The sequence below is a fragment of the Amblyomma maculatum genome, chromosome 4 (assembly GCF_055883805.1).
Source record: "Amblyomma maculatum isolate TAMU_Amacu chromosome 4, ASM5588380v1, whole genome shotgun sequence".
NCBI classification, from domain to species: domain Eukaryota; kingdom Metazoa; phylum Arthropoda; class Arachnida; order Ixodida; family Ixodidae; genus Amblyomma; species Amblyomma maculatum.
Genome location: NC_139347.1, coordinates 155,322,026 through 155,349,486, shown reverse-complemented (window position 1 = coordinate 155,349,486; position 27,461 = coordinate 155,322,026). Strand labels below are relative to the sequence as shown.

General features: G+C 42.6%; 1 protein-coding gene across 3 annotated transcripts in view; it reads left to right on the top strand.

The window, feature by feature from the left end:
• The window catches only part of LOC146193336 (uncharacterized), a 234,037-nt gene that overhangs the window by 99,180 nt on the left and 107,396 nt on the right, over positions 1-27,461 (top strand). The window contains exon 1 of one of the 3 annotated variants that reach the window (XM_084602679.1): positions 2,623-2,949. The exons of the other annotated variants lie outside the window; for them this stretch is intronic. The gene's annotated coding sequence lies outside the window, so the exon portion shown is untranslated. Of the gene's footprint in view, positions 1-2,622; positions 2,950-27,461 lie in introns of those variants that run through there. 3 annotated transcript variants of the gene reach the window in all.

Here is a 27,461-nt window from a genome sequence, read left to right as displayed (position 1 = left end):
TTTCTTCAGTTTGTAGCACCCACTGATCATTTTCTTGTGGGTCACCCAACATTGATAACGTCATAAGCCCTACTTTTATTCAGGAGATTTTGTTACAGAAAAAGGGAATAATAATTTCTGCAAGAGGGCATACTCACTGCAGTAGCATTACCATTCTGCACAAATAAAAGTCGAGTATTTTGTTTACTGCATTTAAAACAATCAGCGCTAATTAGTGCAACCTCCATGTCAAGTAAATATATTCTAAATTCTGCACTAGAATATTTCCTGTCTCTCTTTTTCTTTTTTTTTTTTTTGGAAAACAGTTTGCGCAGATCCTGGCGCCCGTTGTCGAAAAGGTGAAGTTCAACTTTTCTACAAACGTGGGAAATATAGCCGTCGAAGAAATGCTATGAAATAAGCCCGAGCAAAACGCGGAAAATGAATAAAACAAAACCCCTCTAGGCTAAAATGTGTACCCAACAAAAACAAACATCAAAAATGCCGTACGTTGCACGCAAAGTGCCAAGATATAGGAAGACACGTGTAGACCGTAATTGGTTCATAGCGTTGAATGCATGGATGGAATATAAGAGCGTCCCCTTTGAAGCGGGGTGGTAGCAGATCCTATCATGCTCGTTTAAACACCAGCAGAACAGCCACCTCGTGGTCGCACTTCATTACTTCGTACGTATACAGGAATCCACAAAAATACTTGCACTTAAACCTCTCATTCTCACAAGAATCACCAACCTATATACGAGGTGTCGTATATACATTTATTATAAGCTCATATAAACAGTTTTTTCTAGCCCAGTCAAACCAGCGGAGGACTCTGAAAATTTCATAACCTTGTCTGCTGCATATATATTGTTCTCTAAGGTTATATATTACATAAAAACAAATTACTATATTCAGCTATGGAGGCGAAACGAAGTGGCGTCCGTGTGCTGTGCGATGTCAGCGCACGTTAAAGATCCCCAGGTGGTCGAAATTACTCCGTAGCCCTCCACTACGGCTCCCCTTTCTCTCTTTCCACTTTCACTCCCACCTTCATCCCTTCCCTTGTTCAGGTGTCCACATAGCAAGTGTGACAGATACTGCGCCTTTCCCTTCCTATGAACCAATTATTATATTCAGCTACGGCCTTCAGGACTAAGTATCAACATAAATAGTATTGAATTGTCTAGAACAACACCTGGCTGCTATATTTGCCTCAAAGTACAATTTGCGCACTTATATTATCCGTTCATCAAAGAAAGCCATCAGCTAAGCAGCCCATGGATCATGTCTTTCACCCAGTGCACAAACTGCTCATAGTTGAAAGCACCCCAGATAAAAAACGGATTTTGTTCTCTAACACGCACTCTTGGACTTTGACGTGGCACCGCTCTAAGGCGGAAACCTTTTTATTGGAAGAAATATTGTTTAAAGCTAAAAGAAGACAACCTTTACCTAAACTGTATTGGGTGCAAATATTTCAAAAAAGCGTTTATGAAGACGATCTACAAATTTGGTTTAAACATATTTTTACTCAAAGTAATAAATTAGAAAGCATGGTTACTGTTTCAAACCCTTGCCTATTATTCAAGGTTTGAACAAGTAAACATTTCTTGCAGGGCTATTTCGAATAGCCTTCAGTCGTTTTCACCAAGCTAGTATACACAGTTTTTTTTTTTTCAAACCTTCGTTAATTTTACATCCCTTCTCGTCTCATCACGCCTTATACTCACGCTATTTTTCATTCCTTGCATTCCTTAATACTTCTTCAGCCATGTCTTTTTATTTTTGGTTGAGCTTTGCTGCTGTTCTATATAGCTCTGCCTCGCAACCAAGTGTACCAAAGTTATCTTGGGGTGATTTGGTGCGCATAACTAATATCTTTCGCCTGTAGTCGTAAGTGGCTTAATGAAGCTGACTGGATCACTGCCTGATTGACCTCGCGTCTTTTCTTTTTGGTTTTTTAGTGTTACTTGTTCAATGGCAATGATTTTTATGGTTTTCTTATAACCTTCGCAACCAACACATGAGCAGCCATTCCCAAAATGTAGTCACGAGAAAGAGCGGACTGAACAGGAAGTAATGCCAACATATTTTGCAATGTCCCTATAGACATACTTCTCTGGAGCTAGCAGAATATTCCGCTCACTTTCGGCTAAAATTCCGAAACTTCCGCCCTAGTCTGTCTGTCTCGTGCACGTGATTTTGACGGATACCGTGAATAACAGCTGCAGAAAAGTAAAAATAGCAGCTTGGCGCATGCTTAGGTGCGAGCACCGTGACATGTTTAGGACAAGCCGCGGCGTTCTCGTTGAACCGGGCGTTGATACTCGCTTTCGCGATACCATCCACACAGGCGAAACAACTTCCGCGAGAAACGATATATGGCCATTGCGACAACTTCCACCCCCTCAAATCCGTTCCATATGGAAAGTCGCTTCGTGCGTGTCTCAAAACTCAAGCAGGCCATTTGACGTCCCGAGTAAGCAACTAAGTGGCGAATTTGACGTCATATGCCCTGGTGACATCACTAATGTTGCGGGGCGGGGAGAGGGAAGGGGGAGGGCGCAGAGGCACGTGAGAAGTGGCGGCGTTCTGACCGCTTCTTCTCCAAATAAAAGGCGTGCAATACGAGCCACTTAAGTGAGGCAATAGCAGCATGCCTGCCTCAATGCGTTGGTTTTCCCGAGAGTGCAACCGTAGAGTCAGTGACGTAATGGAGCTTGGTTCGGGTAATTAGTGATGGACGGGCTTCTTCACTCTTCGTCAACCGCTCAGAGACGCCAGCTAAAACGACGGATGTCCTTCTAAACGTTACTGAGTCTTTTTCCTGACCAGTGGATTTGAAGTGCTTCAAACCTGACAGCATATATTCCATCAGCTTCGCCACGACCGCTTGACAATTCTGACAACAAATTTTTAGAGTGCAGCAAATTATCAGAGCAAACCCTACTGACCAAACCAGAAGTGGTAAGTTTATTCAGGCTTTTTTCGACAGCTTCTACTTCGCAATCGAAAGTGATCTTTACATTTTTCTCGCGTTTCTGATATTATGTCTTCGATGCCTTTGCTCCTTATCTTGTGCTTAAACATATACTCAAAATATGGATATGAGTGGCGCATTTCGGCACTCTTTGGAAGGCCATTTGATGCACGCCTGTCTGCGAAGTCGTCGATCCTCAACTTTTTAGCGCAGAGATGTCAATTCCGCCTGAGTTTAGATCTTGGGGCGGAGCTTTTACCCGTGTGTGCAAAATAAAAACAAATGATACTGGAAACTTTTCAAATCCTGTGAACTTTAGGGGAGTGAACCGTTCAGTTTAAAGAGGCTGGAACAGCTGCAAGACTTTCAAGCGATACACTCGCATTTGCATATAATCTACTTAGTACAGAGTCCCGTTAAAATAGCAGTCCGCTGCACTGCATATCGATTTAGTGAAGTTGTTAGCGTTATTTTCTCCAGCCGTCTTCTTTCGCAGCCACATTACAAAAACGTGCATTGAAAAACCTAACCTCAGTTATGCTTTCGACATGAACCTTCTTAAAATTTCCCAAGCTATCTTTATGCTTCTTATACGTAGCCGATGCGACAAAGTGTTAATTCATAGAGACTCCGCATGGCATTATCTATGTGGTATGGACTTTTTCTGGGGAATACAGGGTTAGTATGGGGAAACAGAAGAAAAACGACATGAAAGATTGGGGATTTCCCTATTTTTTTAACATATATATGCCATGTTGTCATATCTACCTATTGCTGGCTGACGTCTAGTTCGTAACTGAGGGAGTTCGTAACTCTTAGATTCAGTTAGTAAAAATATATACAATTAGCAGCACTCAATGCATGAGGAACTTCTAAAACATTGTTATCAAAAACAGGAGCTTCTACAAAAGAGCCATCGCTTGGCTGTGCAACATTGCTAAGCACGAAGGATGTCTTCCTGCGCATACTGCTGTAGCATGGATACGTTTTAAATGGTGCTTGTAACAGCGCAGCAATACGGACGACATGAATTTTCAAGTTCCACACTGGCAACGATATGACATCCCCTATTTACTTAGATGGCTTTCCGTGTACCATTAATATACAGCAAGGCTCACGAAAGTTTCAGTAGGAGCTTGCTTGCGGGGTCGTTAGGACGCCATCTATTGTTCACCCTGTTTTCGCTGACACCTGGATCCCCTGCTCGGGTCAGATGTATCTCACTGATTGCGTCCTCAGCCATTCGCGTCAAGCTGACAAATATGATAGAGAGATAGACGTTAGCTTTAGCGTAGGTCTCACTTTGTACACTGGTCTAGGACAATGCTATAATGAGCACCATTGCTTGCACTATAACGGACATTAAAACATAATTTGTGTAAAGGATCACAAGGGCTTGTAATTTGTTCGGAAAACCAGTACATTAGTGTAGCTGGTTTAGGAAGAAAGAGGCGCGCTAAAGGCCAAGAAAGGGAGGGAAGTACATAGCTATCAAAACAATAAACACATCGTAATTAGGCTTGCTCCAATAGTATCGATTGAGCTCTCGGTATTATGCATGTGCCTGCATATTGTCACGGTATTAGCGACTGGGGCTAGGTTAACAGAGCCGGTGCAGGTGGAATTACACGGTCCAAGCTTTAGGTACGTCCTGCGAGTCCGGAGCCGATTCACTTCGTCTTTTTCTCCGAGCGCCACTTCAACGTATTTCGCTCCGAGCGCCCCCTGGCAATATATAATAGTTCCAGTGGCCTTAAAACGTGCATAGGAGTTCGTCGTATGGTCCGTGCTCACAAACTAACCAAGGTTGCGATTACTTTTTTTTCTAATGACGCTTCTGATTGCGCAGTGCAATCAATATGCAGTTTAGCCTTTGCGATATGGTTTCTCTTTACATGTGAACTCGCCCTGCTTCAGCTTGATGTAAGATAAACCTTTGATAAGAAATGCACTTGACAAGCCAGAACATTGGTGTTATCTCATGTTTACAGCTACTTTACCACTGCAAAATGGCGCTCGTGTTCTTTTCAACGATATGTAATAATAGAATGGCGGCAAAACCAAGACAAATTCAAGGCTACACGACACAAGAATAATTTTCTAAACTGCAGCTTCACCCATGGCGTGAAAAACCCCATAAAAAGGCCTGTGCAAGAGCCATGCCCAACCAGCGGTTGTATTTTTTAGGCTGTTCAAGCTTTCTTCTTGACGGGCGTGATTAAAAACCACCTACTCCGGCGCAAGGCCTTTCTCACTGGGGAGTCTGTGTGCTGTCACTCCCTGACAGTCCAAATCGTCGCTGCGGCGTCGTTCATATTCCCCGCCCACTTTTCTCTCCTCGGGTAGGCCCCGCAATGCCAAGACGTGCGCGTAATTTGATTTCAAGCGCACGTGTCTGGCTGGACGTTTTGAGCGCCCGGAGTGGTGAGTGGGTGATAACTCAGTGACGAGATGGAAAGCTGCAGTGCAGGACGTCGATGTCAGCGAAAAAAAAAAGGGGAGGGGGGGGCCTCCGAGAACGGCGCTTACTCGGCTAACGTCAGTAAGGGGACTGGGTGAGTGTTATCACCAGAATGAATAAAGAAAACAAAAACAGGTGGGAAAAAGGGAAAACGTTACCTCATGCCTATGGCGTTTGCTTAAATTTCCCTTATAGCCCTGATTGCATATGCCATAAAGATAACGAACTGCAATTTGAAGGCTCTGTGCTATAATCATAAACCAGTACGGTTGAAGTGAACGCAGAGGTGGCCTCTGCGTTCACTTCAACCGTACTGGTTTATGATTATAGCTATGATTATGATTATGATTGATGAGCGAATTTTTGTTGCGACTACGGCTTTAAGCCACAAGGGAAGTTTCCATCGTTGACGCTAATTCGTTTCTCTCAAATCTTATTCAGTAAATGTACGAACTACTCTCTCACTAAAGGTTGACTCTAGTACTACTTGACTAACGTGACAAGTCTACGTTGCTGAGTGCCACGTGCAGCAAAAATCCTCATGTCTCATTAAATTCTCTTCGTTTCGTGTCAAGGCTGACCCGTTTCCACTCTCTATCGCCATGTTGCACGTAGTAGTAGGCGAACCTTGAGATACATCGCATGGAAACGAAGTATAGCTTTATAGCTAAACTTTCCAAGTTTGCTTCTGAACTCTAAAGTGGCTTTTTCTTGCTTACGGGCTAATCGTGTCTTCCGAATTCAACCGGACGAAAGTAACATTCACTTTCAAAAAAGCGGGATCAATGGCGATCCGTAACGAGGCATACAGAACAGTCAGACAGCAACTGGCTAGGATTAAATTTTCGAAGAGGCAAGTCTTCGCAACAGGCTGTGACCGGAGGACCTGGTCAACCTGCGGGATTTTCGCTGCATTTATTGAAACGATTACATATTGAGTAGACAAACAAATCCCTTGCTGATGACTGACATGCTTAGTTCTTGCCGCCATGGAAATCTTTGGTCAGAGATGAGTTGAGCATTTCTTCGTTACAAGGGAGCATTTCTGAAATATTTGTTGTGATTTCCAAAGTGTAATGTATGAAAACGCATCGTGTGAGACACCGTTTACTTTCAAAAATTCATTTTACAGGTGCATTCAAATCAGTTGTCACTTGCCACTGCAATGAAATAAATTCACTGACATACACAAGGAAAGTCTTCTCTGTTGCGTATTTTATTTTTGATCCATGTCCTGTCGAGCATTTTATTACAGCACGAATCGGCCGGAAATCAAACCTGGGCAATCTAATCTTTGATAAAAATGGGCAAACTGAAGCTCCTCCCTATTAGATATGGCAAGAGAGCATAATTGGCTCTCGTTAGCGGCCGCTGTCCCTATCGCCATTGCGTATCCTCGTACGTCACTGGCATATCAAAATAGCGAAAATCAGGGAATAGCGTCTGTGGTTCGATTACTATATGGCCATTAAATTTTTTTTCACCACTGATCATTACATTTCAGATTCATGGCTCGAATCGTGAAGCCGAATATCATTACCAATTCGGATAGTGTCAACTATCGTCCTCACCTGAATTTCAGATTCTCTACTGAACAGGGGAATTAGGGTTCCTATGCAGGTACCAAAGAAGGTGCCAGAAGACAATAATCTCTCAGAATGGCTGAATGTTGGCTCCCTTTAAGAGAAGTACGCATAATTTTTGTTTGCACTCGCTGGCTTTGTGGCGGGCAAAAGAGCAACCCCAGCTCGATGTAACGATTTGAAACGAGACTTCTTAGTCACCTGTAGGTGGCGTCGCACGCCGACAAGGAACTTATTCATAATTCTTGAAAACATCGCAAGCAGAAAGACGGGCGCCTTTGTCACACGTGTACGCCGCACGTGTAAGAGCGATTTCCACGTCGTCCATAACTCCGCCCACTGCAAACGTCTTTGTCCTGAATTTTCTATACGGCACGTTTAGAAACGACTGTACCATCAAAAACGGCTATTGTAACCAATTGGGAACAATGGCCTCGGAGCGCAGTTGGGAAGACGGCCTTGGATGGTAGGAAACAAAATAGAAAACAGTCACAGTGTTTTGCTGCCGCCACGTGATATAGAGAGCGCGCATAGAATCCCCAAGGCATGAATGCGTCGACGCTGTTTGGGATGAAGGAAAAGCCGTGGGGCTTGCACGTTCCGCCGAGGAGACGTGAGGCAACGCACGTGCTGCTGTCAAGCGCAGGCGGAGTATAAAAGAAGGGAAACACGTTGTTCCGTTAGTGAGTTATGTTTCAGTTTTCTGCTTCAGCTCGTAGTGGAGGTTTCCTCGTGACGATATCGAATGGAGTCTGTGACACTGGGATGACTCTATCCGCTGCTGCTCAGTACATATTGTCTGCATGAAAGAAGTCAGTTACTTACTATAAATGCGAAGAGGCACTGATGCGTGATTATACACAGGCGGATATGAGTAAACAGAACAAGGAAGTAATATTGTGATCGCCTCATAAGTTGAACCAGCGACCACGAGAGGCAATGTTTTTCAGATGACTTTGTATTTTAATAACGACCATTTTCATGTCAATATTTGTGGGGCGGATTGCAGGACCGACATGATTGCAACCAAAAACAAAATCTAGCTAGGAAATAACTCCGTGTAAACCAAATAATTGGATGGAAAAACAGCGCAAAAGACAAGCACCAGAGCAGAGAAACACAAGACGAGTGCTTGTAATGTGTTTCTCTGCTCTTAAGCTCGTCTTTTGCGTTGTTTTTCCATCCTATATGCTACACCAATTCCCCCATTTGGCTATAGTGTTAAGCCAATTAAGACGCGCAAATGCACTGTTCAGCATGGGTTTGCAATGTGAGACTGACACAGAGCTTTTGCAAAGCATTAAACAGCTTTGGTTGCTTTGGTTTATGGTGAAAATAAAGCGCAATACACCTTTCGATCGAAACCTTTGCAAGAAGGACTCTCGAGATCTTACGAATGCTTTCGCAATAAAATTCTACACCTGTAATCTTAGCAACGAAATGATGGAGCGCGCGCACCCGGCTTATCTTTATTATTCGATTTTATTGTAGTCCATTTTGACGCATTGTTTACTAAATGAGAACAACTCAGTATCCTCAATTAGTTTCACATCCAGCGCAACATGGCCAATTCACATTGCGCCGCGCTGTACCAGTCTCTAAAACCGGCGAAGAATGTTCATGGCTCATAGCGTGGTTGGGTTCCTTGGTGTCTACCATCCACCGGGCTGGTATGTCAGTTTTTATGCGGTCGATAATACGGCTTGTGCTTAGTGCTTAGAAAATTATTGAGAACAACCAAAATGCACCACTGTCGCAAAATAGACATTTCATCAGACGCTTTTGGTTTTCGCAATGCCTGTGTAATAGGCATAGAAGGTAGCAAAAATGAGAATATTTGGCAGGATAAGTCGCTACAGCCTATGGCACTGAAGCTAAATAAATAAACGTATATAATATGTATAGCAAAGAGATAAAACAATCCATAGAAGTGTAACTTCTTTAACTTTAATTTCGACTCGTGCAACGTAAAAAAGGCTGGAAGAAGTGAGAAAGCATAGATGGCAGACAGGGTGCAGAAGAAAAAGGTTTTGACATCTTTCAGGGTCGTCTTCAATACAGAGAAATCCTGAATTTGTAGTACTCCTAACTACCGCGATATGGGGCAATTACGGGACTCCAGAACGTTGTTGTGAAAAGTTAATGCTTAACCACGTATGCCGCCCACGTCATGCAGGGCGATACACACAAAGAATGAGTGCATACATAGTTTATCATGCACATCATTTCAGCTTATTGCAATCTTTCATAACCTGGTATTGCATCCTCTCCTAAAGAAGAGTAGGTGGGGATTTATTTCAATGCGTACACGCAGCCACCTGCCTGGCCTGGCAGGTGGCTGGTCGATGCTGGATGTTGCGCTTACCAACCTTGGCAGCTGACAGAATTCTCGGGGCAGCCACCTTACAGTCATTCTCTTCACTCCTCTAGAAAGAAAGCAGATTTCTCTCTCCGCTATGAAAAATACCAGCAGGGGCAGGCGGATAGTAGCATGCGACTGTGCCACGACACACCACCCTTGCCACCTGCACGATGGCAGAAGGCGGATAGGAAACACCATCAGATATCGGCTTTTAATCACAAAGGGTATCGCATGCATTTTTGTAGTTTCGAAAGCAGGGGACACGAAACACGCGCCGAAGGAAGGATATATATTTGGTGGATTCCTGATATCCCCATCTCTCCGAAGGAAAGGCTTCATTCAAGTACTGAGAGATGCAAAGAGAAAAAGGCTTTTTTGAATGCAAGTGACTTGCATAAGGAACGAATCATATCATAGGTCTCTGCGACTCATATTCTGCCACATCACTGACACTGCATGCAACCCTCATCCTTCAAAGAAGTAGGCTGCCTAGGAGCATAGCTGCTAACTGCGTGCATGGCGTACTCTTCAGAAAGGTAGAACACTAAATGAGGGAGGTATTTTTATGATACCGTTTACTACAAGAAGCCTGCAGGGGCTCATTTCTAAATTTTTAATTATTTAGATTCAGATCATTTTGCGCGCAGGCATCAGGGATACGAATATTAACACTGAAAAATAGTCTTTTTATGATAGCAGCTCCACCTTGGCACATTTCAGAGGCGAACGTTAGCATGTGCGCGTCGAGGCTGTCAACTTTACAAGACCGCATAAGCTCGGTCACACCTCTGGCGAACGATGCCATTGGCTCTTATACTATACGATGCACTGAAGCCTGACGGCTGTCGCGCCATTTTGGGGCCGGGAAACGCGGTATTTTTCCTTCTTTTTGTGCGTTAATAACGGAGACTTTACTGTGAAGGTTTATGAATCCAGCTTTCGAAGAACGCGCAGATTCCGCGAAGAGCGGATAGAATGCAAAGCAAACGGTAATGTGACCCAAATCATTACGTCGACGTTACCTATAGAGCTGAAAAAAGATGAATAAAATCGCTATTTTTTATGGCGGTGCCAAGCTGCTTACAAGTTATAAGCACATGCTTTAAATAATAAGTAGACTATTATAATCATAGTTCAAAACATTTGACTAAAAGCATGGAAGCTATTTATTGGTGGTAATAAAGGCAGCTCTAAACCAAATGAAAATCACTATGATATTTGTAGGCTACAAGGCGGCTTGATTCATTTATATGCTCAATAACTGGCAGGAGAAAACTATACAGAAATATTGCGGCAATAACAATTTGCTTCCAAATGAAACGGGCTTATGGCAATCGCTATAAAGAATTTAGCAGCAGTGGAAAAAGGAAGAAATAGTGACGCATACGTTCAGACTAGGCATACTTTTATGGGATTGTTGCGCCTGTGCGACAGCAGGCTGAAACATAATCAGGGTGTATAAGCAGTGCTTAGGACCGACTTTAATTTGCATCCTAACCAGTTGCGTTTACTGCAATTCCAAGTAAGCGGATAAAATGCAAACATTTGCCGCAGTGAAATATATCGGGCTAATTTAAATATTTAAATATGCCTTTCAGTTCAGTTCAGTTCAGTCGTTCAGTCGTGTCCGACTCTTCGTGACCCTATTGACCATGTCACACCACGCTTTCCGGTCTCTCACTATCTTCCTAACATCAAATAACTTCATCTGCAGTGCCTCGAGGATGCCATCTAACCATCGCGTTCGCTGTCTACCCCTTCTCCGGCGACCCTCAACCTTTCCCAACATCAAATCTTTCTCCAGCGACTCCTCTCTTCTCATCAGATGACCAAAGTAGCTGAGCTTTAACTTTAAAATTTGACCCTCCAATGAGCAGTCAGGGTTTATGGTCGACAATATCGACTGATTTGATCTTCTGGCAGTCCAAGGAACTCTCAAGAGTCTTCGCCAGCACCACAATTCAAACGCGTCAATTCTTCGGCGGTCAGCTGTAAAGCCATCGCCACGATCCGTATAGACGTCGTGTTGTCAGTTTAAACGGCGAGATTATTATGATCAGTTTTCGAAGGGAATATTATTTAGCTTAATATAGGAAACTGAGTGCCCCCACAAAACCTGCTGACATCCCTCTCCGTTGCTTTTCCACACGTATAATTACCTACCCCGGAGCGCCAAGTGGGCATACGTGGAACGTCAAAATGTGGCTTTAGGTTGTCACAAACAAAGCAATAACGCACAGGCACGGAAGTGGAGTACTGACGAAAGCTTCTACAGTTCCTGTTAATGTCTTTTTATTAGAAGCTCTGCTACTCATACTTTTTTCCTGCTTCGGATATTTGAACTTTTATTAAATGATGATATGAAAGCCTGGTGATCAATGAGGAACTATGGAAGGCCTTGTTGGTTTCTCAGCTGATATAAAGTGAACAGCTTGATATTTCTACGGCTATCGAATTTGTGCGATATAGGTTTGAGCGGGTTCGGAGGCACGATATCGCCCTCTCTGTTCCAGTGAAATTGACCTTACAATCAAATATACAGGCAGACCGCTGGGGACATTTTATATTCAAATTATGCTGAGTAATTTGTCTAGCTCCAAGGAATCAAGAAGGGGTTGTTATTTACAGCTACTAGTCAGAAGCCTGTGTTGATAGCGGAACGAGGCAAAATTATGAAAGGCCGGAAGATGTTTTTTTTTTTAAACATTTCTTGAAGCGCTGTGACTTAGTCGCTGCAATAGTGCTTAGCCAGCAGAGAACGTAATTGAAATTTGTGGAAGAAACGCACGATTTAGCATAAGTGTTACGTCTTTTTTCTCCCTCCTCTTTTCTTTGAAGGAAAATCATTACCTGTAATCATTATAACGGTTATTACAGGAATTAGGTTAGCTTTATGTTTTATTTAAATATGTAGTTTTTAAGACCATCTAAATTATATTTATTTCTTCCGACCACAACTTGCTAAGTGTTTAAGTAGCAAAAGTGTGCTCTGGAAGATATTCCGATTAGAAATGAGTGTGTTTTGCAAACTTTACTAAAGCTAGTCGCACAGCTTAGGCAGGAAAAATATAGCATTGCTATAAATATTTTGCTATTGATTCACCCTACACTAGAGTTAGCCTTATGTTATATCTGTATTAGCGAACACAATCTATATATGCCATTACGCTCTGTTTATTTCTTCAGTGTTTTTGGTGTCAAGTAGAACAGTGAGAAACCGATTCAGAAACAATTGCAGCAAGTACGCATCACCAGCTTCCAGACAGAAGCAAATCATTTGCCACCGTATAAACGAACAGGAGTTCGCACTTTGCTCCACCCTTTTTTTCCTGCTCAGGTGCTTCTGAAAGCGCGAGGGGCAAGTTGCTGAATATGACTTCCGTACAATAGCATCGGAATACAACCCTCGAGAGTTTCCGAGGGCTAAGCACGGTGGTATGCAGTGCGAACCACACACCCCTCAACGCATCTTGGATCCCTATCTCGGCGTCGCATATACATAGGAAAGATGGAAAGCGAATGATGGCACCCGCAAACAAACAGGATTCGGAAGAAGGCGACGAGTGCAAGATCGGGGTCACTGAGATAAGAAGCACTGAATGGCGATTTGAAGGCTCATATCAGTATTAGCATGAAGGGCACTTGAACCGTACAGTGGAGGGGAAAGCTGCTAAGCTGTAAATTTATTGACGCAATCTCTTGCTCAGATCTTATTCTGCCTTTTGACAGACGAAAAATACGCTCTGTCGGTCTGTCTGTCTAAGTAAATCTGTGGCAGGAAAACGGTCGATGAAAGCAAGAAATTTGGGTGGCATGAAAGCAGCAACCCGCTTCGTGGTCTTTGAAGGATAGGCTGTAAGGCCGTGCACCGAAGAATCGGTACACAATGCACCTGGAGAAGGCAGGGAAAACAACTATTTCAGATTGAAAGGGGAACGAAACACTCCACGTCACGATCGCTTTCACTTGCTATTTGGCCAAGGAATCAAGCAGCTGCTGCTTCTGAAGAGCTTTCTGTCCATCACCAAGCTTCGTCCAGCCGTAGTCGATTTTCTGATTGTGGAAACGCTGATGTATTAACTTGATAGTAGTGGCCTTGCTGCAGCCCTATTGTCACTGCAATAATTTATTACACATTTTGCCCAACATAAATGACGGTGTTTATGCACGCGGCAATTCTAACATCAGGTAAAGACAATGAAAAAAAAAAAAAAGAAGTGGTGCGACAATCTCTAACAACTGTCTCCTTTCTCCTCCACTAATTTCAATTCCGTCCCATTTCATTGCATTAGCATTCACTTTCGCTGATAGTTTTAAAATGGGCATAGCTATCTCACTACAATCTACAACACAAGTAAGCTTTACTTTATGTCTCACATTAAGAGAAATACATGTAGCCTAGTGATGCGCAGAAATTTATGATAACATTGCCTTACAACGCTTCCATCTGATATGGTAGCAGAGCCCGATGGCATGAAAGCCCGTGTTATATGCGTACTGTTGCAGACGGTGCCTGCGTGTACGGAAGCCTGTGATTTTTGTAGCGCACTAGTAAGCCTTCACGTTCACTTAATGTTCTCTTTTGCTCGGTCATCTATTTTCTGACACAGCTGAAACGTAATTATTTGTTGTTAGCACAGTCTCGACGAAAACTAATCTCAAGCGTCCAGGAAGCTGTCCAAAATTTCAGGTATCTGTTCCTAACAATGCCTACATTTATGAAGCGGTACCGAGAAAGTGTTTCAAGGAAATCTTAACTAATTGGCCTCTGAAACTGGATGCAGGGATTTCATATTTGATAAAAAGCACTCGGTATTGTTTCCAAACTGTGAAATGCACTAATCAGCTCAATAATATAGAAGCGCTATTACATTATCAGCTTGTGGTCGGAAGAGCTCCTATACCACCAGATAACAAAACAAAAGAAAAATCGATAGATTGGCCTGCGGATAATCCTAAAGGAAGTCAATAAGTGGCACGTGGGGATCAGCAGCTGCGCTAACGCTTCAGCCATGTAGCAAATTTCGCTCACCTAATTGTGATGCAAGTAAAATGTCCCACATAAACCGATGCAGAGAGATATGAGCGAAAGTAGGGAAGAGACGCAAGGAGACAATAATTAACGTCTACATAAGCGCCGCCAAAGGCTACACAGGAAAGCAATGACCACATTCAATGAAGCTTCGGAGTTGGAAAATAAATACCTTTGTTCCATTGTTTCTAACAGGACACTGCGTCTTGGGCGCACACGTTCTAACCTCTGCGCTAACCAGGATGGCTAGGAGATAAGATGGAAGCGCGAGAGCGATTTGGTCAACAACTTGGTGGGGGAATGTAGTATAGATGTATATATATATATATATATATATATATATATATATATATATATATATATATGGGATGGGGATGGGATGGAGCGCATTTGGCAAGCACTTGCAGATTATGACTAGCAGCTTACCGGTATCGCTCAAGAGGAAAGTATCCAACAGTTGCATCTTACCTGTGCTCACCTATGGGGCTGAAACGTGGAGGCTAACCAAGAGGGTGCTACTTAAGTTGAGGACAACGCAGGGGGCTATGGAACGAAAAATGGTAGGGGTAACATTAAGGGATAGGAAGCGTGCAGAATGGGTGAGAGAAATAACTCAAGTTACTGATATTCTAGCGGAACTCAAGAAGAAGAAATGGGCAGGGCAGGACGTGTAGTGGGAAGAGAGGATACCCGATGGTCGCTGAGGGTAACAAACTGGATTCCAAGAAAGGAAAGCGTAGCAGGGGGCGGCAGAAAGTTAAACGGGCGGATGAGGTTAAGAAGTTCGCAGGGGTCAAGTGGATGCAGGTAGCACAGAACCGGGTTAATTGGAGAAATATGGTAGAGGCCTTCACCCTGCAGAGGGTAAAGTCAGGCTAATGATGATGATGATGATGAAATATATAAATAAATAGAAATATATATATAATATAGGAGGATTCCCCAAAGTTTAGTAGAATTTCAAACAAAATCGTGAATACAAAACAAATATCCAATATTACAAAATTCATTTGGTTTTTATGCATTTTCGTGCAGTTGTACGCAAGTAAACGCCGGCCATAGGACAAAAAAATGTTTACTGCGGACAAAATCTTCACAGCATTTATATATAGACATTTTTTGTCGTTTTAACTACAGATCTTTGTTCCAAAGTTTCTTAATTATCTAGTATGAATACTTAGCTTCAGTGACTGAAACACAAAAGAAAATTGTTATTTATTCTGCGTTATTATTCCTTATAGCAAGAGAAAGTGAGCGCTGTTACTGAGAGTAATTTTTGATTCTGTGACGTGTTCTTGTGCATGAATATGCCCCTCAGAGAGCTTTCACGAAATGTGAATATAATCAGTGTATAACGCGATAGAAAAACATCAACGCCAGCACACGTGAAAATAATCAACCCTAACATGGATTGCAGTAGCTCGCTTTGTGAGACATTCTGTACATGTATTAAGAGTTCATTACAAGCGGCTTTATAGCGCACATCAGGAAGCAAGGCATCGCAGTTCGAACTGGTGAAGAACTTAAATATTTTCATTTGTATGCAATGCCTCAAACCTGAAAAATATCTTAAATCCTCAACTTAGAAGTGCAGATGCCGGACATGCACTCACTCTTCGCACTCACATTGCACTCTATACATACATTCTGCGGCATTTCGAAATGTTTTTAGGCTTCAGAATATATAGAAGTAATGTTCGTCAGCGCACTAGTTAGCCGCCTGGTAAAAGATAAGAAATTATTTGAGCTCTCGGGTGCTGCCCTTTGATTATGCGCAATGGAATCCAGTCGACGTTATCATCTTAGCATGTTTGTGTGTTCTTTCCCTTTACGAGGGATTGTTTTAATGGTTTGGAAACTTGCAGCTTAATAATTACGACAGATATGTGAATATCTATGAGGTATGTGTAGGTGGCTTTCCCATCAAGATGGTCATCATATATGTGACAGAGCATGGTTACTACATTGAGAACTAAATTAAAGTAAACATCATAATATTTACTGATTAGAGGGGTAGTAATGTGAGAGTATGACTAGCGGCTTACCGGTATCGCTCAAGAGGAAAGTATACAACAGTTGCATCTTGCCTGTACTCACCTATTGGGCTGAAACATGGAGGCTAACCAAGAGAGTTCTACTTAAGTTGAGGACAACCCAGAGGGCTATGGAATGAAAAATGGTAGGGGTAACATTAAGAGATAGAAAGCGTACAGAGTGGGTCAGAGAAATAACTCAAGTTACCGACATTCTAGTAGAAATTAAGAAGAAGAAATGGACATGGGCAGGACATGTAGTGCGAAGAGAGGATAACCGATGGTCGCTGAGGGTAACAAACTGTATTCTTAGGGAAGGAAAGCGTAGCAGGGGGCGGCAGAAAGTTAGGTGGACGGATGAGATTAAGAAGTTCGCAGGGGTCAAGTGGATGCAGCTAGTACAGAACCGGGTTAAGTGGAGAAATATGGGAGAGGCCTTCGCCCTGGAGTGGGTATAATCAGGCTGATAATGATGATGATGAATGTGAGTCGAAAGTGGAGTTTGTAACCGTGACTTGCATGCCTCTTTTTAAACTTCATTAGTCGGGCATGTGTAGTTCGGAAACACTGAACGCGAAATACAGGCATTGAAAGTTTTTAGCTTGTTCAGGCGGCTTTGTGGCAATGTAGGAATATATATATTGACGCCATTATGCGTGAAAATGTCGCCAAAACCATCTTAACTTCTGCATCATCACATACACTAACGTCGTCTGCATATCATGCAGAAAACAAACAATACAGGCGATTTTCTGAATGTACAATGCCGGGTAGCCTACTAAACCAAGTTTCAAATGCGTATTATGGCGTTAGTTACTTCGAACCCCCCTGCCGATTGAGGAAATTTAAAAACGGGGCTTACCTTGGACGTCGGCGACCTCCTATTTCGCATGTATCGTTTCCCATAAAATCGACCATTACAAGCGTCGAAATTTGTTATTAATCATCTAATTACAAAGCTTTGTCGCATACATGGTCTCCGCCCTAACCTAGCAGCAACATCAACATCTAAGATTTCACGAGTCAACAGGCAGCATTTCTTTACGATGCTCTTCATCGTCTTTAATCACACCGACACGGAGCTGTCATATTGAGTGCAACAAGTGCCTCTAGTGAGAACGGAACGATTCAGTGGCCTTGGCAGTGCAAATCAGTTTGCTCTTCTAGCTGCGCCACAGTCATCCGCTGCTCACATTCATCCCGCAGCTTGCTTGACTAAAAATCTAAGTTTATGTTGTTTTGGGTTGTAAATAACGCCACACGACGCCTTTTTCCGCAACGTCGCTTCACTCTAAAAGAAACCCGCACAGACCACACAACCTTATTTGTCATACCTCGAAAAAAACAAAAACATGCAGCTTTGCAAACGGTAAAAACGCACCCTGTATGCATATATTCGACACGTCTACTGTGCTTCCACAGTAACAGTGTCTACTTTCCGTTTCTTTTTAAGGCGAACGTTTTACTAGCCCCATTGCGCAAACGTCCATCTGGCGTTGCTGTTGTAGTTGGCGTTGTCGACAAAGGCCGGTGCAGTATAAGTGGCGAAGGCATAAAGAATCAGCAGCGCACCTCCATATGGCGCCAGGGTTCCACTCTTCCGCACCAGAATCGCTCTTTGTGCATAATGCGGTCAGCCACTTCGCTTCCAACTTAAGTCATCTGCTGGGGAAATTAGACTAATGTGTGATAGAAATCTGAACCAACGACGTATGTACCTCCAATCCGCCGTTTTCACAAAGTGTAGCGCCCTCTGGGAGCGGTTGAAAAAAAAGGTCTGCTACTGGTATAAAACATTCCTGGGTGATGCTGCCGCCAGCGAAATAGCAAAGTCTGTTCTTGAGAGCTACTGCCATCTATCGCTTACGCCTGTACGCCTGCGTTTGTAGAGCACGTAGATGGTACTAAGTCTCTCTTTGTTTTGTTTTACATAGCAATATGTGAGTGCGATAGTTTTCTTTCCTTTCATTTATGACTTAAATTTCACAGCACGTGCCCTATTTAAAGGAGCAAAGTGAAACTTCCCCAGCGGAAGTCCCATATTGTAAGGCTTAAAATACCTTCCTTTTGCTAGCATGGTAACAAAGGAAGGTGCGAACAATTCCACAGCAACAAGCATTACAGTTGTTCGCTGAATGCACTGACAAACGACACGCCTTTATGCGCTAATCGATGGCGATTCCCGTTTCTCCGATGAGGTTTACTATGGTCCTATCGTTTGGGAATGCGCTGGAAAGAAGAATGAACAACGAAGCAAGCGCTCAGGCAGAATCCTAGCGGATGTTTCAATATAACGACGCTACACCTCTCTTCTGTTCACACGTAATTCTGGATTGCGGGCTTTTCACGATGCATTTTCTTTTTGATGACTTCCGCAGATCCCAAATTGGCAACCAAATGCAGTAACCGTGGCGCTAAACAGGTTCATATAAATAATGAAGCCTTTCTATGGATTTGGTCCATTTCCTGTGTCGCAGTTTATCCCGAGCAAGTGTAGTAAGAACAAATTTCTCTCGTCCGGCTTCCCATGCGCCGTGCGCTTGTGCTTAGCATACCGGCCACAGTATTAGATCACTACACGTGGTTTGTCATTATTGCACCCGACTTACTGCGATTAATGCTCATTGTTCTTTGGTTTCATACTAGTTTTCCGAAAAATTTTCAACCAAGCCCATCAGAACTTTGAATATTCAGCCATATACTAAGCTGTTGTGGTTAGGTTATAACCTCAATAATATTGGTTGTATAACTGCAGCCCATCCTGCGACGGAGATCTGGTTCAAAAACGTTTTCTTACTTTATTTGTAGTATTTCATAGTGGGTTCTTGCTGCCTATTAGTGACGTGTCCAATGTACTTCGTCTCTTGTTTAATGCAATCTCATCCATTCTACAAATTGAGCACTTCGTAACAGGCAAGTACTAATTTCTTTAAATTAATTATAATATTAATCAAAACATTGTTTACTTTTTTTTAAATAGTTTCATCGTGTTTCCCTTATTTTGGGATTAGTCGCGTTTTATTTTTTCGATGTATGTGCACATCCTACACCTGCTATTCCACCAGGTGATTTTGCAGTATCGGGGTAATAATTTTTTTCCTAATCGCTTACTATTTATTAGAATTCATATGACTTGCTACTAGTCCTCAATTTTCCTTCTGGGTGGAACGTGATTGGGAAACTAAATAAATTACACCACACTGCCGCGCGGACAGCAGGCTACTGTGCGGAACACGAAGCCAAGCGCTTAAACGCAACTTAGCTAAGAGTACTGCGCTATCGTGCATTGGTCTTACTGCGCTATAAGAAAGACACCTTGGAAATCTTAACTTGCAGCGGCGGAAAACACTGGTCCAAGCCTAGAGCTAGTCCTTTTGTGTTCATGCTTACAGTAGATCGGTCGCGGTAATTGCGCCAAGAAATCGAGCCCCGCAGGTGGCATAGTCGGAGGGTGCATCGAAGCGGGTACGCGTGAGCAAGGTCTAGGGAGAGCGGCCGACTAAGGAGCTATTCCCGTCGGCGTCCTGATGAGCCGCGGTTCCTGCCAGGGAATTTGGGCGCCTTATTTCCCTCGGGGCAGAGACATGGACGCCTTGGCCACGTGTGCGGTCGGTCATAGTACGCAACTGCTCCGAAACCAAGGGCACAGAGAAGAGTGGTGATGTGCGCTACGCTAAGGATAAACAATTCAACAATCCAAGACACACTGGAGGACTCGGATGCTTTGCATTTTCGGTTCTGTATTTGAAGTGTCAATTTGATTAAGGGTCTCGACGGTTTCTCAGGCCACCGAAAAAAGAAACACGTTTTCACATTGACTTCTTCAATTTAAGTGGCCCCTAGGATTCAAGTGTAAGATCTTTCATTCGGAAACCTCTTTATTTTTCTTACCGTCTGAATAAAAATGAATGAATAAAAAACGCTGAACAGCTTTTATATTCACCAAAGATATCTGTGAGCGCCGTTATACCACATTATTTTACTGACGAAAGCTTCGTCATATTGAATGTAAAAAGCTAACAAGTATGCAAAACTTTCCATCGTGAGCTGCATCTTACAAGCATTAAGGAGATTCTCCTGGAGAAAGCAGTGATGCCTACATGACATTCACCTATGCTTCATGTTGTGGTCTGCGCATGCGTGAACGTTAAGTGCATGTGAAGAATGAAATATCGGGTGCTAGCGAATTTCGGCTGTGAAGATCGAAACATTTAAGCCTTTCTCTCATTGTCCAAGTAGGACATCAAGCACCATGTGATGATGGTCTAAGAAATATATGGCATACCGTCGGGAAAGGGATTCCAGGTCACGGCGAAGCGAGCAGTTAAACTTCCCTGCCGCCACATTACGCAACTAAGCTATCGCCACAGTTTGACATCGCACGCATTAAAAAACAATTTTCTCGAGCAGTGCATCGCTGTCTCGCCAAGTTCTATTCGTTTGCAGGTCAGTCAGAAAGCAAGACCAAGCAGGCAGGCTAAAGTCAAGATTTGAACCTGTGGCTACTTTCCAAATTATGGCTCAGTGCCCATTTTCTGATTTGTAATAAAGAAGTAATCGCTATCCACCGTCTAACTAATGGCAGCCACATGCAGCTACAAATAATGATTTCAGCTTTCTCAACTAACAAGTTTCCAATAAAGATGTATACATTTTCTTTGTAGCCGTATGCCTTTGCTCAAGTAGACGCTTATGAATAATTACTTCCTTATTCACATTCCCGTGTAGGTCAGATAGGAGAGCATAGGTCGTCGCCCTCGAGGATTTAATTCGTCCAGCTCTTTACTCAATCCGCTTGAGCAGCTGCGCCTTGTCGCAGGCCATTCCGACCTTTTGAAGTGTTCTACGGCATTGCTGCGGGATCCAGCCGGGATAGAGAGCAAAGCCAGCGCCTGGGGTACCTCTTAGATACTGCCTCTCTCTCGCTTGGCACATTTAGCATGTATATGCCGCTTGGCTCACTAATATTGATGCTTGGTTTGGTTTGGCGTGTTTAACGTCCCAAAGCGATTCAGGCTATGAGAGACGCTTCAGTAGAGGACTCCGGAAATTTCGACCACCTGGGGTCTTCAACGTGCACTGATATCGCTGAGGCGCCAAGTTTATCCCCACCAATTTTTATTTCTTCTGACCTATTGATAGCGCATCGCTGACACCGGCTAATGGTTGGAGAACCGAACCGTCGCACAGTTGAGCGCGAGCTGAAGATATGCGACTTCCTTAGCATACAAAGAACAATTACTGTTCTATGTCTTCTCTTGTTGTATTGTTTTTAGTTATGAAGTGAAACGTGTCTCGGTTATTTCGCTATCATTCTTTGCTGAAAGCTTCATTTGACTGCTAGTTCTTCTTGCCAGTTAGGCTCTTGTCGACATTTATTGGCAAAAAACCAGTAAAGCATGTCGCCAGGCTCATTGGGTAAGTAACTTTTAACCTGAAAAAACAACCATGCATCTGTTCGTTCTCCCCACATCGCTCTTTTGTATGTAATAATTTCTGCACCAGGGTGTTTTCCCAATCCTACTAGGAAAATCAAGCATATTAGTTTCTCTCTAACTTTCCCAGGATGTGCAATACGCAACCTGGCTTTTGGCAACTGTCCAGTTTAGCACTGGGGACATCAATAAAGTGTATTGAAAGACAGGAACACGGTGACCTTCAAGAGACCAGCTGCTTTTTACGACTGTCTTTTCCGTTTTTAAAACGGTCTACAAATAGGAGTAAAAAACCTCGACTGTATTATCATGGTAAGGCGAGATCGTAAAGTTAAAACATTTGGTAGAATTTTATCTTGCAGCCTTGAAACGAAATGCTTCAATTATTTTCTTGTCATAATGAATTTTTAAACGATCTTTTAGAAAATAAAAAATGAGGACAAAGCGGTGCTGCGCACTTCGCGCGTATTGGGCAACGATGAAAAACGCGTAAACCTCCCAACGCACATCACATTCTCCTGGAATCGAATTTTTAGTTCCTTTCTGACTGATCAGTTTGCGACCAGCTACGCTTCTGCACGTCGCTGCAGCAGTTCAGCTCATCGACGCCAGAGCGACCAGGATATTTGATGCTAAAAACCCTTCAGTTTAGTTTCAGAACTCGGCGTTAGCATATGGTTTGCAAGGCAACACACGAGAGCGAAATGAGGGTCAAGTCTATATACCAGTAAACTAAACTGCCGCTCGAGGCTGTATTGAGTTCAAACTGCGAAAGGTATCGTTAAAGCCTCGCAAAGCCAATTTCAGCTCGCCGGCAACATCTCCTTTAGATTTTTCTTCGTGCCCGCCAGTGCCCCTTCTCTTTAGTAGCCGGCCCTAATGGGTTCCTAACTAGCCTGCGATACCTGGGCTGTTTACCGTCGGGCCGCACAGCCAGGGGATTAGAGCGGGACTCGCTAAAGACGTCGTTTGCTGCCTGGCAGCTTGAAAAAAAAACAAATTTGCTTACCTAAGCTATCAGCAGAGCAACCACGTATCCTTCTTAGCCGCTTTTTAGATAAATGCGTTCAGGAGAAGCACGCTTTGCAAGCGCGTTTGGTTAAAGAAGCATACGAGGACTTGATTGATCCGCGCCGTATCGATTCGCTCAGCTGTTTCTGCGCAAATGTTAACTTTTGTTTGTTTGTTTTTTCTGAGCGCCTGTCGTTACTAGCCCCTGCGTCACCTGCTTCAAAATTTAACACCAAGGCAGTCAAAGTAAGAATCGCTACACAATGACCGCCGCCTGGTTTCAAGGTAGCATATTTCTTTGTTCCTACCGAAAATTATTTATGAATGGAGGTGTACCGTAAAGGCTTCCATTGTTTTATGCACTCGTATTGATATTTCTAATTAGTGCTTATGAAATTACCTCCGCGAGAGATTGCCGCTAATGTCGGGCAGTTACGAAAACATAAGGTTACAAATTTTGCCTTTAAAAGGACCGAGTAAAAAATATAAATTTCAACATTTCGTTATTACATGAGGCAGCGTGGCACTCTTTGTAGAAATGTTAAAAGACATCGATAACAGGTCTGGTGACGAGAATCAAAAGATGGTTTGAAGCTTCATTTCGAGGTTATGAAGGCAGGCGATAGGAACGTACGTTTTTTTTTTATTTTACTCAAACTTTCGCCCCGAACACAATGCATTAAAATGAGGCTCCAATGAGATTTATACAAAAAATTACTCGTGAGGTGACTTCCGGTACACGTAGCTGAACATACCACGCGTAAATTAAGGAAAGCTCTAGCGTTTTCTTCGGACGTGTGCTTTCAGGTCACTCAAGGCTAAACGGGTAAAACAGCAACTATTCTAATCTCCATGTGCCGATTATTTACAGTGTTCTAACAATACATTTTGTGCTTGGAAGGAAACCAAGATTTTTAAACTAGGTGAGCCTAGATATTTAAATACAGGTGTGCGCATTATCGGCGGCCTCTTCAGGATGTTTTCTGCAGTGAGTGAAAAAAAGGTATCTCTGCAGAGCACCCTTGGGGACACATCATTCCCTTCGTAACTCGGATCCCATAGCCATTGAGAGCGCAGATGTGATAAGTTTGAATCGACTAGCAGGAAAGTTCTAAATGCTACACTATCTGCACTAAATGCATTTTCTCCCAGTCAATCATCAACACCATCAACACATCTTGACAAACATAGAAAATAAGTTTTGGCGGAGAAAGTTGCTAGATAACCATTTCATTGTTAAGCCAATTCCAATCCTCTTTCTGATCACAACATAAAGACATTTTTTTCACCGTCGTGGACAAAGCTCTTGTGCCTTTAAAATAGCAGCTGTGACATATATTACATAAAAATTTCATAATATGCAAAACAAAGCAGATGTTTTAATTATGTCTGGAATTCTTGCGAGTATATACGAGCTTTGCATATAATACAATCAAAGACTAAAAACAACTTCAACATTGCTTAATGGCTTTGTAATGAAATTACCATTTCCAATATATCTATTCTTTAACTTAGGGGCGAGCGCCCGAAGAAATATTCTTGACGAAGAGACACAAATTTTTGACTATTTCTATAAAATTCAGTCAATATACAATCTGCACAAATGTATTGACTGACCTTAAGCCTCGAAGGTATGAAAAAAAGCAGACAATGTACACAACATACAATTTATATGTTGTGAACCGCTACGGAACCAAATATAGTTCTGTATTAGAGCGGTGGCAACACGCATACTCCTCTGTATGCACCGGCAAAGTGAAAGCCTCCTCCATTAGAATACAATAGAGCGCGGGCCACATGATAATTCCATTTTAACCTAATCAACTTACTGAACTACCGCAATGCCAGAGAGCATTGAATCAGCCTTAATACACGTCGTGGCTCGGCTCAGACCAGACAACCTGAAAGCCTAATCGAACGGCATGATAAATGCGCTCGATGCGTAGGACATATATGCAACTGCACTTAAGCTTCAAAAGTATAGACGTCTACGCTACTGATGGGCAACTAATGAGGATTGCACTGTTACCAAGAGAATATCCCCATATCCCATAAAATGAAGTCGCTTCGTATATACCTATTATGATTATCAGCTTATCATTAAGGTTGAGTTAGACTGGTTAATAACTTCTTTTTTTTTTATGAAGCGTTATCGGCTTTGCGTGCAGTCCTAGCTGAAATCTCGGAATATTTCTACCATCCTTGGGTTTCAACATGCCCGGACATATCACACTACATGGGTCATGTTTGTTTCGCCTCTATTTATTGGCAGCCTTCGCGCTCGGTATTAAACTAGCATATTTTTATTTCAGCTGTCGAGCGCCCAAACCGCTGAGGCGCCATAGCGGCGACAAGATTTAGCTAATTCTTCCGGAGAGTGTAAACTTATAATAAAAATAGTTTCTCAAAAATCTATCTGATATTGTTTAATGCATAACGTCATGACTATAAACTCGTTCCTGGTCAGCAAACACCTGCCCAGTAGTGGCATGCGAAGGTTCTTGGAACTCCTGCTACTGGTCTAGTAAGCAGTGTCAATTTTTGTTTTACACTGGCAAGCACCATGAATCTTGTGTGCCTCCTTATACACGGGCGTTTTCAAACGTAACGTTTTTCCCGAAAGTTGAATTTTCCTTTTTGGCAGCAAAACATTTTTCAGCAGATCACCAAAACAATCAGCAGATTTTAGGAAGGAGCAACAAGCCTTTATTCCTTGTTATTAACGCAACATTTCAGTTGAAAGCTTCGGAATTATTATGCATGAAGACAACCTTAGTTATGTCACGTGTGGAGACCTATTTCCCGCCATGCAGGTTGAAATCAAAGCTCGAATTAGCACGAGAACTTGTCACGGCTCCTTTATTGCACAATCTATCAGTTTCCGTTCAGCCAATAACCATGTTTCAACTGGATAATATATTTATGCTTATTGATATTAGGACTCTTTGAACTTCCTTAACAAAATATTTATGTAACAATGCCAAAATTATTAGAAGGAATAATAAAAACAATTAGTTTTGGGAAAAGATAAATACAGGGTCAAAACGCTGAAATGCATGCTTACTAGTGCCTATGCTGCTCGCATAGGGCAAATCATATAAATAAGTAAATTTACGAGTACATCGGTACATGTAAATTTATGCTTGTTTTAAGGCCGATTTATGTTTCTGCCGAAGCAAGCTGTAGGTGAGCAAAAACTAGGTAGCCATTATGTTAATCTACAGTATTAAGCCGCATCTGAAGAGCCCATGTTTTTCTCTTTATCTGATGAGGTCTTCCGAAACTTAGCATAACAATAAAATTTATAGCAAAGGCTTCTTTGAATAAATTTTTTTGTAGCACTGTTCTGATGCATTAGAGGAAAGAAATAACAGGAAGTCAACCCAATGATGGTAAGCATATAAAAAAGGGAGCTTGTTCGTGGCAGTCTCTCGTACAAAGTGCTCTATTCTTTGGGCGCAGTTAAGGCTTCCACCCCGCTGAGGCACCTTCCCAATTTATTCTGTTACCATATTTCTAGATTTGTTTCGTTCCGCATTTATTACGCGGCGAAGTTCGTTTGCATGCGTGGCCAACTGTTGAGCATTCCATGTGCTACTTTATGACCACCTGAGAAAGTCTAGGCATGAGTTTTCTTTTTTAGTCCCCTTGTAAAACTCGTTTTTTTTTTCTTCTTAAATGCCGGATAACCTATTTTTCCAATTCATTCTTATTAGGGTGCTTCGACGGCGAACAGAGACCACGACTCAAGAGAACTACCCTGAAAATGCTGACTGTTCTCCCAGTGTTACTCCTCCAAAGCCGCGAAAGCCTTTGGCTTATTTCCTCGCAGGGCTAGGGGCGTGAATCTGCTCCAAGGAGAAAGTAAAAAGCAGCGAACAACAAATTGCACAAGACGACTAGAAGTGCAGGTTTTCATTGTCAGCCCGTTTTGCGTGGCCGACAGTTCGCGATGTGCAGCGTTTTCAAGAAGTAAATAAAGGGTCTGCGTGTTTACTCTGCTTCGTAGGCAGTGTATTGAATTCCCTTTTAAACGCGCTCGTAGTAGTTGACTCAGAGAAGATAATAAAATCGATAGATCTGGCAGTGTTCAATCTTTAGACCCCGCTTAGAAATGTAAAAAGTTGTAATGCCGACCTAAATATCTTCGCCCATTTTCAGTCAAAGAAGCCTCATCTCCTAGACTGTATTCTCACTTAAGAGACCAATAACTTAAGTTGTTAGATTCCTGTACGGACGTCATTTTTATGTGTGAGCGCGATTGCAATGAAAATGATATTTTTTGGTAAATGAAATGCAGTGCCTTTAAAACGAAATGCCTATAAATATCGCAATATTACAGACACACAGCTGAAAGCACCCTAGGTGATATCTACCATTCGTTACGACGAAAATTTTTCTTCTTACTGAACGTTTTGTATTCTTTTTATCACATATTATAAATGCTTCAATCTGTTGCTCATACGTGGACATTTTGAATACTTAGGGGGCATTGTTTCACTTTCTGTTGTCGTTTTTTATCGAAAATTGGTGAAATGGCGGCATCTGCAAGCAAGAAGCAAATCTTATTTCCTAGCCTGTT